Source organism: Lissotriton vulgaris, chromosome 3_1 (assembly GCF_964263255.1).
Source record: "Lissotriton vulgaris chromosome 3_1, aLisVul1.2, whole genome shotgun sequence".
Classification (NCBI taxonomy): domain Eukaryota; kingdom Metazoa; phylum Chordata; class Amphibia; order Caudata; family Salamandridae; genus Lissotriton; species Lissotriton vulgaris.
In genome coordinates this window covers 527,225,677-527,238,343 of record NC_141689.1, presented here as the reverse complement: position 1 = coordinate 527,238,343, position 12,667 = coordinate 527,225,677, and positions in this window count along the sequence as shown.

The following is a 12,667-nucleotide window of genomic DNA, read 5'->3' as shown; positions in this document are numbered from 1 at the left end:
TCTCCCTTTCCAAACTTTTCTGGCAATACCACTGTCCTCTTCCCTGGGTTCATTTGCTGACAAATCAGACACCTCTGGCAGAGTGCCTCTGCTATGTTCCTGAATTTTGCATTAAACCATGTTCGTCTGAACAGATGTATCATAGCATCTCTTCCCAAATGTGATTCTCCATGAATCAACCTAGCCATAGGAGCAGGCAGATATTTGGGTAACACTACTGTTTTGTCAAGGTAAACAATGACACCATCTTCATCCCTTCTCTTACACCCTAATTTCCTCCACTCCTCCTTTTCTTTTGATTCTGCTGCATTATGCAATTCTCTCACTTCTTCCCATGTATCCACACCATCCAGCAACATAAGTTGGCAGCTGTTTCCGCCAACCTCAACCTTTTTGTTTACAGCCATTTTGTATTTTGCACTATGTTGGGCTAACTGGTCAGCATATCGATTACCAGCTGTCACTTTGTCATTGCCAGATTTGTGAGCAGCAAACTTGACCACAGCCACTTCTTTTGGCAACTGGATTGCTTCCAGTAAATCTCTCACATATTTACCATTTCTGATGAGGGTACCTGAAGAAGTCAGTAACTTCCTTTGCATCCAAAATTGGCCATAGTCATGCACCACCCCATAACCATACTGGCTGTCAGTGAATATGGTCACTTTCCAATTTTTCCCAAATTTACAGGACTTTGCCAGGGCAACCAATTCGGCAATTTGTGCAGACTTGACTCCAGGTAAATAGGATGCTTCTACTGGGCCATCCAAGGTACACACTGCATAGGCAGCACTTAAACCTCCTTCCTCATGTCTCATACATGAGCCGTCAACAAACAATTCATAGTCTGACTCAATCAAGGGCTCCTTTCTTATGTCGGGCCTGGGCTTTGTACTGCATTCCGTCAGATCAATGCAATCATGCTCAACTTCCTTCTTAAGTTCTGCACTGTATGAATTTGGCAGTAGTGAGGTTCCGTGACAATTGTAAGTGGTGTTTTCGACTCGCTCGAATATGGTCGAGTTTGGTATCTATGAACCGCAAATGACGAGTTTAGTGGGTGTACGCGTTTTCGCTATGCTAACCTAAACCATTCATCTGTTTCATGGGTTTCTTCATTTGAACCCACGGGTTCCATTTTAGATACGGCATCCATTTTGTTTCTTGCCCTCAAGTAGCCAGCGAACGGACACTGTCCGCTTCGTGACCCTGGGACTCCCAATCTCTTGCGGAAGACACGTGTTCCTTTGAGGGTGTCTTTATGACGAGGGGGATGACACTGCAAAGGCAGATGGCCCCGCTCGAGGCTCATCTTGCCGTGCCAGCCTATTGTCTCAGCTGTGCATTCATTAGGCACATCTCCTTTGATCCTGCAAATCGTGTTTTGAATATCACCCCCTTACACTCTTTTCAATCTGTTGACTATCCTTGTCTTCCTCTGCACCTGTTTCTGACTCTTCCTTAACTCGTTTACAGCCGGAATGGAATGCACTAATGATGGGAAGATGTACTTTTACAGTCGGGAACCGGCGATGCTACTATAATTATGTTCCGGGACCCTGAATACATGAAAGCGACCCCCTATGAAATTTACTGTGGGAACCGGGTTGTAACCTTTTGTTTGCCATGTTGTTCTATGATGAAAAACTGTATAAAAGGAGCGATCCACAGATACAAGTTGAAGCAGTCTCCTAGAACCTACATGCAATGTACTTCTTGTGACTTCTGTGTTCCCTGCAGTAAATAAACCTTGATCTTTGACGCCGAAGGAAGTGTCCCATGTCTCTGTCATTTGTACGCCGGAACAGGTAACCCACAAAGGTTTTAGGTGTTGTCCCCTGGCACCGCTGGGTCTTAGAAAAACCCAGTCCTTCAGGGGCGACATCAGCGGGACCGGTCCAAAGCCCGACGATCGTGAGGAACTTCGTGTGAAATCTCTGAGGGAAGGTGCACCCCGCTTCATCGATCCTGTTGTCGAAATAAGTGGCCCGAAGACTTTTCCCGTGAAGATCCCCGCCTCCTGACGGCTGCGACGGACTGATGCCCTGACTGTCGACCTGTTTTGGCGCCTGGCGTAGACCTTGGTACAGCGAGACAATTGACGGGCCTTCCTGGTGACGCCATTGTTCTTTGAGTTAAGTATTTGTGGGTCGCTCCCAGAGCCCTTAGTTGTTGTTGGTGCTTAGTTGTTGCATGGTTCCATTGCATTTGTGGTTCTACGTATTTTGTTCTTAGTTGTTCTTTTTGACGTTTGCAATCGCCAAAAACCGAGGGTTTTTTGCATTTTTGCGGGGACATTGTAATCCAATAACCCTTGACGTTTGTGAAACTCGGTTAGTGTGCACTATGCCTGGCCATAGTACTTTGTTTAGCTGCTTTAAAGGTTGTGGTGCGGATTCCCGATTGGAGGACTCATGTCCGATACCTCCAGTTGGAACTCCTGTCTATGAGTTATATAGTCGACATGGAGTGGGTCCTATTGCATATAATGATTGCTGGATCCGCTACACTAAAGATGACGGTGTCCTTAGTTGACCACCTCATGGTAGTTTCGAAACCTCAATTTTGGATAATCTAGAAGCTAAATTGTTTAAAAGGAAAGGTAGGCCGGCCATGTTTGATTCCTTTCGGTTATGGCGTAAAGAAGCCAAGCAGAAAGAAATTAAACAGCTTAAACGTAATAAGAGAGAAGGTATCGTTACGACGATGAGAAATGCAGAGCAGTTTCAGCGAGACAAAGACGAGAAGGAAAAGGAAATTTTCGATAGATTACAACGTATGACAGTGGATAAGTGTTATCCCGCTTTACCGACGGGTACTGATAAAAAGGGAGAGGAAGCAGTAGAGGACCCTTTGTTGTCCTATCTACTGAAATCGCCACCTCCATATGCACAGGATACTACAGCTCCTGTGGTTCCCCCTGTTCCTCAACCTGTTGTTCCGGCAGCTGCTGGTCAGCCTGTCGCTGGTCCTGTACTTGCGAATCCTCTTGTCCCTATCCCACTACCTGCTACTGTTCCTACTGCTCCACTGCCTATACCTTCTCAATCTACTGACCCCGCTACTTCTGCTCTTATGGCTACTCCTACTGCTCCTGCTGCTCCTGTGTTTAGCCCTCATGTTGTTGCTCCTGTACTTTTCTCCTCTTCTCCGTCTGTTCGTAGGTGTATTCCTAATGCTGTTGCTAATCTTTACTCTCCTTTTGGACCGCTTCTTGGGTCTGATGTTTCTGATGTTCCCCAACGACGAAGTCAGCTTCCTGGTGGTAGGGAACATGATACATTAATCAAAATGGCGCGTAATTGGATTAGGTACCCCCTTAAAAATACCCCGCGCATCGTTTTTGAGACTTTCTCTCAATTTAATGAGCCAACACAGAGATTTGTGTTTGATGAAATGTGTAAATTCTTACGTGAAGCGATATCAAATGATGAGGTAAACGAAGTACCGATCGACATAACTGAACTTCAGCTTCAGTTCTCGAGTGGTATGATTGTGGGTAGCAATGTTCGACGTGCTGTCGAACATCTTCTATCCTTTCGTCCCACTGTGATACCTCGAGCATTATTTAAAGATGAATCTGAGGAGTGGATGGCGACGCCTGGTCAGTATCCCATGCGTGAAGTTCCACCAGTGTGGATGCCAGGTGATGCGACTGTCAATCCTGCTATCTTGCCACACTTCCAGAGAGTCTGGATACACCTCCCATGGAAGCGATCGGAGGTATTACAGGTTAAGCAATCTTTGCCTGACCCTCGCAAAAATCCTGCAGGGTACTATAAAGAGTTGTCCCAATTAGTGGATGCTACGATTATGAACCTTGCCGACATCGACATGTTGTTCGGCAATGTCGTGCCGCAACCGGTATGGGCGAAAATTCGTCAAGAAAATCACGCAGCTGAGTTAGGTGGTGATTGGCCTGCGCTTGTTGCGGCTGACGCATTGCAGGTTGGTGGGGCTAAGCCTGAGCAGTTAATTACGGCTTTGCCTCAAAGAATTATTACATTAAAGAAGACACTTATGCCAGCGATGAAAGTCAACTGGGATAAACTGTCTGCCTGTAAGCAAAAGAAAGACGAGAGTGTCTCTGATTTCTTTACGAGATTTGAGGAGGCATTCATCGATCACAGTGGTCAAGATATGAGCACTGAGGGAGGTCAGAGGTTGTTTGTAGATAAATTTGTATCGAATCTGTTGCCTGAACTTAGCAACAAATTGAAAAATTCAGAGAGTTCGTGGGCCGTTTCAACTTCTGCTCAGATATTGGCCACGGCTCAATATTATGAAAATAGAGAGAAGGAGGAAAACGATCGCGCGGATAAAAAGACGAAAGATCTCAAAACGAAAGTTCTGTTACAACAAGCGTATCCTCCGCACTCAAATCAAAACGATTCTCAACAGCGGAATAGATCGCAATCGCAGTCCGCTAGGTTGCAGTCGCGGAATGACTCTTCTTCGCAGAGATCTATGCTCGGATACAATCAATGCGCATATTGTAGAGGTGAGGGTCATTTGAAATTTGATTGTCCGGTTTTGCGCGATCGAAATAATGGCAATTCATCTAGAGGAGGTCGTAGTGGTCCTCAACAGGCTTCGCGAGGTAGAGGTCGTGGTGTTACTCAGAATCAAAATGTTCGTTCTAACAATTCCTCTGATTCCAATAATTGTTTTGATCAGCGTGGTTCATCGTCAGGTAGATCCGCACAGTACCATATGGACGATTATTACATCGAGCATGATATTGATGATAGTAACTACTAGGACAGCCATAGACAAAGAGAGGGAGTAGTATCAGTTCCGGTTGATCAGAGAGGGCCTTACGTTGCAGTTGCCACATCGGGCGTAGTTGAGCCTTTTCTGTTGGACACTGGTGCAGCGAAAAGTTCCATCATGCATTCGAAACTCCCTGGCGCACCTTTGTCTGGCTTAACGAATGTTTCCGTTGGATTCTCTGGCACCCCTGTTAGCAATCTGGTTTCAAGCCCTTTGCCCCTTACAATTGGGCCTTGTGAGCTGACAGCTCCTTTGATTTTGACTATTGGTTGCGGTGAAAATCTTTTGGGCCTGGATTTGCTGAAACGGTTATATGCGACTTTGTATTGTTCTCCTGCGGGAGTGGAGCTTACATTGGGACAGAGAGGGATCTCTCCTATGTACTTGTCATCTAATAAGCTCCCACCGGAATTGAGTTCTCTTCCTGCATCTTTGTGGGCAACAGGTCCCAATGACGTGGGCCTGCTTGACATCTCCCCTTATATTGTCCAATTGAAATCGAATGTGCGGTTACCACGTATTCCCCAGTATCGTATCTCCCTTGATGGGGAGCGAGCGTTGTTAGCAATCATCTATGATTTGATCGATAAAGATGTTATCGAGGAGACTCGGGGAAACGTGTGTAATAGTTCTGTGTTACCTATCTTGAAACGCACTGATCCATCTAAGCCTCCTGTTTACCATTTTGTTATTGATTTACGGGAGGTGAACAAAATTGTGGTTCCTCAGTTTCCTGTGGTGCCTGACATTACGGCTTTACTGACTCTGATTCCAGCATCTGCCTCTTGGTTCTCAGTGATCGATCTGAAGAATGCTTTCTTTAGCATTCTGATTGCTGAGGAAAGCAGGGACCTATTTGGTTTCTCATTAGGTGGTCGCAGCTTTAGGTTTAAGCGTGCTCCTCAGGGCTACTGTGAGAGTCCATCGATATACAGCCAAGCCCTGAAGAGTCAACTTGATGCGTTTGTGTTACCGCCTGGTGCGGCCTTGATCCAATATGTTGATGACCTACTGGTGGCTGCTGACACACAAGAGATCTGCAAGACTGCTACGGTGTCTTTGTTACAGCATCTCTGTGACTTACATCACAAGGTGTCACCTTCTAAATTGCAATATTGTTGTCAAGAAGTAACCTATCTAGGTCACTTATTGTCAAAGGAGGGAAGAAGGTTGACCCCAGAGAGAATTGCAGCGATCGCTCGAATGACTGTGCCAACAACTCAGAGAGATGTGCGTGCCTTTCTAGGTATCACGTCATACTGCAGGCAATGGATTCCAAATTTTTCATTGCTAGCGAAACCATTGGTAGCCCTCACGTGCAAGTATGTTCCAACTCCTTTGCCATGGACGGAAGAGTGTCAGAAAAGTTTTTCTGAATTGCGTGATGCGTTGTGTTCGGCTCCTGTGTTAGGTACCCCTGACTACAGTAAGCCGTTTACACTATACGTTCACGAGAGAGAGGGTTGTGCATTGAGTGTTTTGACGCAGCAATTTGGCGGTAAGCAGCGTCCATGTGCATATTTTTCCTCGACCTTGGACCCAGTAGCTAGAGCATTGCCGAGTTGTCTAAGAGCGACAGCGGCAGCTGCGGTGTCCATTCGACAATCTGCAGGATTGGTCATGGATAATATGCTTACGGTGATGGTTCCGCATGCAGTTGACACTCTCTTAAATCGTACGAAAACTCAACACTTGACGAACGCAAGGTTGTCCGGTTACGAGTTGACGCTTTTGGCAAGTCATATTCAAATAAAGCGCTGCAATGTTCTAAATCCGGCGAGGTTGTTGCCAACCAATATGGAATCAGACGAGGTACCACCACATGATTGTTATTTGCGAACTGAGGAAGAAACGAAGGGTCGTGTTGACCTAAAAAACACTCCATTGGAAGATCCCGATGGTACTTTGTATGTGGATGGTTCGTGTTTTAAGTTGCCGAATGGTGATGTGACGACTGCGTATGCTGTGGTAACGTTGAGTACGGTTGTGGAAACTGCGAGATTGAATCAGAATTCTGCGCAGGCGGCAGAATTAATTGCATTAACGAGAGCGTGTGTTTTGTCGAAGGGAAAGCGGGTGAATGTGTTTACCGACAGCCAATATGCTTTTGGCGTCGCGCATAGTTTTGGTCGATTGTGGCGAGACAGAGGCTTTATGACATCGCATGGCACGAAGATCCAACACGGACAGCTCGTGAACGATCTTTTAGATGTGCTTACATTGCCCAAGCAGGTGGTGATTATTAAATGTAGTGCGCACCGTAAGGTGACGGATGATGTTGGTCGTGGTAATGCATTTGTGGATGAGATTGCTAAAGAGACAGCTAGAAGCCTTGCAACTCGAATGGATGTGACAAGTTCGGTAAGGTGGCCTGCGGAGACTGGTATGTGTGAGGATACTGTTGAAAGTGTGAAAGCGATTCAGAATGAGGCCACTGAAACTGAAAAGACTAAGTGGAAGGAGAGCACAGGAAAGTTGGATGCGAATGGATGTTGGATTGATTTGTCGGAGAATCGGAGGTGGATGTTGCCGGATGCATATGTGCTAGCTGTTGTGACTATGGCGCACGGCTTGTCACATATTAGCGTGAAAGGTATCTGTAAGTTGTTGTCCCCTGTTTGGAAGAATGATGGTATTGCTAAGTGTGCTGAGAGATTGTTCAAGAATTGTATGGTATGTATGATGTACAATCCTGGCAAGGGCACTCCTACACCCCCTGGCCACTTTGCTCCTCCTACATGTCCCTTTGAAGTAATCCAACTGGACTTCATCCATATGGAGCGATGTAATAACCTGAAGTACGTTTTAGTTGTGGTTTGCGCATTCTCCCGATGGATCGAAGCTTACCCTCTCAAAGACAATACTGCCCTGTCCACAGCGAAAGTCCTGCTGAAGGAATACTTTCCTCGGTATGGAATGCCACGGATTGTATGGTCTGATAACGGAAGTGAGTTTGTGGGGAGTGTGATGAAGAGTGTGTGTAAGGGCCTTGGAATTACACAAAAATTCCACAGCGCCAATCATCCCCAATCAGCAGGTTTGGTTGAAGGGTACAATGGTACTCTAAAGTTGAAACTCGCAAAGATTCAGGCTACGACTGGTTTGTCATGGCCTGATGCTTTGCCTCTTGCCCTTTTGTCGACTAGGGCGACTGTACACTCTCGAGTAGGGCTTAGCCCATATGAGATTGTGTTCGGCCGTCCTGCAAATATTTCGGGGGTTCCTAGACCCAGGTCATTCGAAAATCTTGAATATCCAATGTTAATTGATTATCTTCATGATCTGACTGCTAAACTGAGGTTAATTCATCAACAGGTCTTTGAAGCACTGCCGGCACAGACGGAGGGTCCTGGCCACCGGCTCCAACCGGGAGACTGGGTGGTGACCAGAAACTTTGGTCGTAAGCGAAACCTCGAGCCGAGGTTTGTGGGACCCTTCCAGGTGCTACTCGCCACGAGAACTGCAGTTCGTTTAAAGGGCCGCAAGCATTGGGTGCATGCCACCCACACCAAAAAGGTACCAATACCTTTACCAGCGGACTCGTGGGTGAGGACTGGCATCGCCTCATCAGAGACAGAAACTCCGGTGAACTTTGTGCCGTTCAGTGACGCTCAGCCTGTGGGAGATACTTCAGTACAATCAGATAACTTTGTTGAGCCTTTGCCATTGGAGAATTCAAGACCTGAACTATCGTCTGACCGACAGGACCCTGTTCCACAATCTGATCAATTATTTGAAGAACAGACTCGTCCTGGAAGAAGCAGATATTTTCTTCGTTCCAATACTAGAGACTAATAAAATATTTTTGCTTTTTTCCCCTTTTTGAAATTCACGACACCCCCCATTATCATCTTGAACATTTTTGAATAATTGTGGTTTCTGTGTACATTCTGAGTTCTTTTCTACGTGTGTGTTTTTCCACAGCTAGGAGATTTTGTATATATATATTGTTAGATTAAAAGAACCTTACATCCGGGTTGACCGTAGGGCCGTGCGTAGGGCCGTGCGGGTACTTCCTTCTGTTTAGTAGGTTTCTGACACTAGGCCGTCGATTCCTAGGAACTCCTGGGGATTGACGATTGCTACACAGAACGAAGTGTGTCAAGAACGTTGCGGACGGTTTTTAGAGGATGGCATTCTCAAAGTTGTTGGAAGTGGAGAAGACTCAAGCGCAAAGATCTACACTGCACAGGGTTGTACGTACCAAATGCTTTTTGTTTCAGGTGTTCCTACTGTTCCTAACTGTTTCCATGTTATTGGTGGGTGGAGTATACTATGGTATACAATCATTATTGCCTTCTGCTTCACCTACTTCTTCCTCTGAACCCAAACCTACTTCCACTGTTTCTCCTCATTCCTTTCACCTTCTACCTCAACACGAGCAGGTTAGGCATGCGGAAATCATGAACAACTCTTTTGTCCAGCTTCTTCATCAACATCAGTTGGTGATGAACACTACCAACTGTTGGGTGTGTGGTTTAATGCCACATACCACGGATAGGGGAATTCCGTATTTGGTCCTTCCTTATAGTTCCCAGGGTTCAGCTCGAGCATTCCAAACTATGTTTCATAGCGCACTAGATTCCTACCCCCATCGAGAGCCACGCACTGCAGATCATGGTCCTGGCCCGTACCACAAGCCTTTGGCAAGAGCGATTGCTGATTTAGATAGGGATATCTTCGACGCATCGCTTATCCCAGAGGAAGAGGTGCGAGCATACAGAGATCTGAGTGAGGATGAGTACAGCATGTCAGTGGGTGATCGGCAGCTTAAAAGCTCGTCTCCGATCTGGATCGTACCCCACCTTGGTAATTTCTGTCTGAAAAGTCTTGGCCGAAGCCCGCGAGCTCAGCTTGGGAGGAGTGCCTGTACTGAAACGTACGTTTTGCCGACGGCCTCTTCCCCTGTTCTCTTGACTGCCAAGGGTACATATTTTGTTTGTTACGACCGTGCATATACATGGTTGCCTCGTGACTTCTCAGGCACCTGTTATATTGCGAACCTATTGCCGCCGACCTTTACTGTTGGGTCAGATTATCACAAGACCAGAGTTGTGAGAGGCGTGATTAGCGAAGAAGACACTGCCGGTCAAGAAGCAGGAGACTTCTTTAAGGGTTTCTTGCCGTTTTGGGGACCTATGATCAATAGTAGGAACCTGAGACAGCTGACTCGAGTGGTAGAATCGAGTGCTAATATCACTGCCAGTGCCCTTGGTAATCTGACAGCAGAGCTTCAGGCGGACAGGCTTATGACGTTACAAAACCGTATGGTTTTAGACGTCGTTCTTGCAGATAGAGGTGGAGTATGTAAGGTGATCCATTCGAGTTGCTGCATTTTCATTCCTGATAACGCTCCAACTGTCTATCAAGCCATCTCGAAGTTGCATAAGATCTCCGAGTCCATACACGTGGACGTAGGTGATATGACGCTACTAGGGTGGTTTTGGGGCCTGATGTCGACGTGGGGTTGGAAAATTCTGATGATCATTGGGGTTGTTGCATTTCTATTTACGTGTTGTCTTTGTGTACAGTGTGGTCCTGCCTTATGTGGCCTCTGTGCTACGACGTGTATAAGACGGCCACCTGTTACCAAGGAAACATTGATGGATAAGATGATGTTACAGCAACATCTGGATGGTCTGATGAATATCGAGATCGATTCCGATATCGACTAGTGCTTGCCTACATGAGGGCAAAAGGAGTGTCTGAGGTTCCGTGACAATTGTAAGTGGTGTTTTCGACTCGCTCAAATATGGTCGAGTTTGGTATCTATGAACCGCAAATGACGAGTTTAGTGGGTGTACGCGTTTTCGCTATGCTAACCTAAACCATTCGTCTGTTTCATGGGTTTCTTCATTTGAACCCACGGGTTCCATTTTAGATACGGCATCCATTTTGTTTCTTGCCCTCAAGTAGCCAGCGAACGGACACTGTCCGCTTCGTGACCCTGGGACTCCCAATCTCTTGCGGAAGACACGTGTTCCTTTGAGGGTGTCTTTATGACGAGGGGGATGACACTGCAAAGGCAGATGGCCCCGCTCGAGGCTCATCTTGCCGTGCCAGCCTATTGTCTCAGCTGTGCATTCATTAGGCACATCTCCTTTGATCCTGCAAATCGTGTTTTGAATATCACCCCCTTACACTCTTTTCAATCTGTTGACTATCCTTGTCTTCCTCTGCACCTGTTTCTGACTCTTCCTTAACTCGTTTACAGCCGGAATGTAATGCACTAATGATGGGAAGATGTACTTTTACAGTCGGGAACCGGCGATGCTACTATAATTATGTTCCGGGACCCTGAATACATGAAAGCGACCCCCTATGAAATTTACTGTGGGAACCGGGTTGTAACCTTTTGTTTGCCATGTTGTTCTATGATGAAAAACTGTATAAAAGGAGCGATCCACAGATACAAGTTGAAGCAGTCTCCTAGAACCTACATGCGATGTACTTCTTGTGACTTCTGTGTTCCCTGCAGTAAATAAACCATGATCTTTGACGTCGAAGGAAGTGTCCCGTGTCTCTGTCATTTGTACGCCGGAACAGGTAACCCACGAAGGTTTCAGGTGTTGTCCCCTGGCACCGCTGGGTCTTAGAAAAACCCAGTCCTTCAGTAGGGTTGCTGGGTTCAAAATGTTGCACCTAGCAATGGTTACATTTCCTGCACCTACAAGAATTCTCTCGTACTTAGTCAGCCGACTAGGTGTGAGGTACTGAGTCTTAGTCCTGGTTAGCAAGATTACAACTGCATGTGGGACATATACGGTTACAGGATGTCCCATAAGGATGGATTCACTCTGCTCAAGACTCATGCAAGTTGCAGCTACTGCTTTCAGACATCCGGGTAGTGCAGCGGCCACTGGGTCTAGTGTGGACGAAAAATATGCCACAGGCCGTCGCACCAATCCATGAATCTGAGTCAAAACTGAAAGTGCACAATTATCTCGTGTGTCACAAAAAAGTGCAAAATCTTTCGAATAGTCAGGCATTCCCAATGCTGGAGCTGTACAAAGGCAGTTTTTCAAATTTACAAAGGGAGTCATGCTTTCGTCATCCCATTCTACTGGATCTTTGGCTATTTTCTTTGTCATTTGTATCAGAGGCTTTGCAAGGACTGCGAATCCCACAATCCATTGCCTGCAGTATCCTACGACTCCAAGAAACATCCTGACCTCTTTTTGTGTCTTTGGCAAATTCATGTTTTTAATTATCCTGATTCTTTCTGTGGTACCTCTCCTGACACCTCTCTCTATCTGATGTCCCAGATATTTCACAGAGGTAGCACAAAAATGCAATTTCTCTGGGGACACTTTATGTCCTCCTTCACCCAGATGATTCAGTAAAGCAATGGTATCGACAACACAGTCTATCCGTGATTTTGAGGCCACCAAAAGGTCGTCTATATACTGAACCAAGACTGACCATCCAGGTAGCACTAACGACTCCAGGCACTTTTTCAAAATCTGATTAAAGATTGAGGGGCTCTCTGTGTACCCCTGAGGGACACAATTCCAAACATAGACATGACTGTTGAATTCAAATGAGAAAATAAATTTGCAATCTGGGTGCAATGGGATCGAGAAAAATGCATGACATAGGTCTATGACAGTAAACCATCCAGCTTCCCACGGTATCTTATACAGAATCACTGCAGGATTTGGCACGACTGGACAGCAAGGGACAACAATCTTATTAACCTTTCTCAGGTCCTGTACTACTCTGTACTTACCGCTGGGTTTCTTTATACCAATTATGGGGGAGTTACCTGGACTGCTCGTTACTTCTCACAAAATGCCTGCTTCCAGCTACCGCTTTATTTCTACTGCAACTCCTGCCTTTATTTCTTCATTCATTTTGTACGGTCTTGTGTTTGGGCAAACTGCGTCTTTTTTAT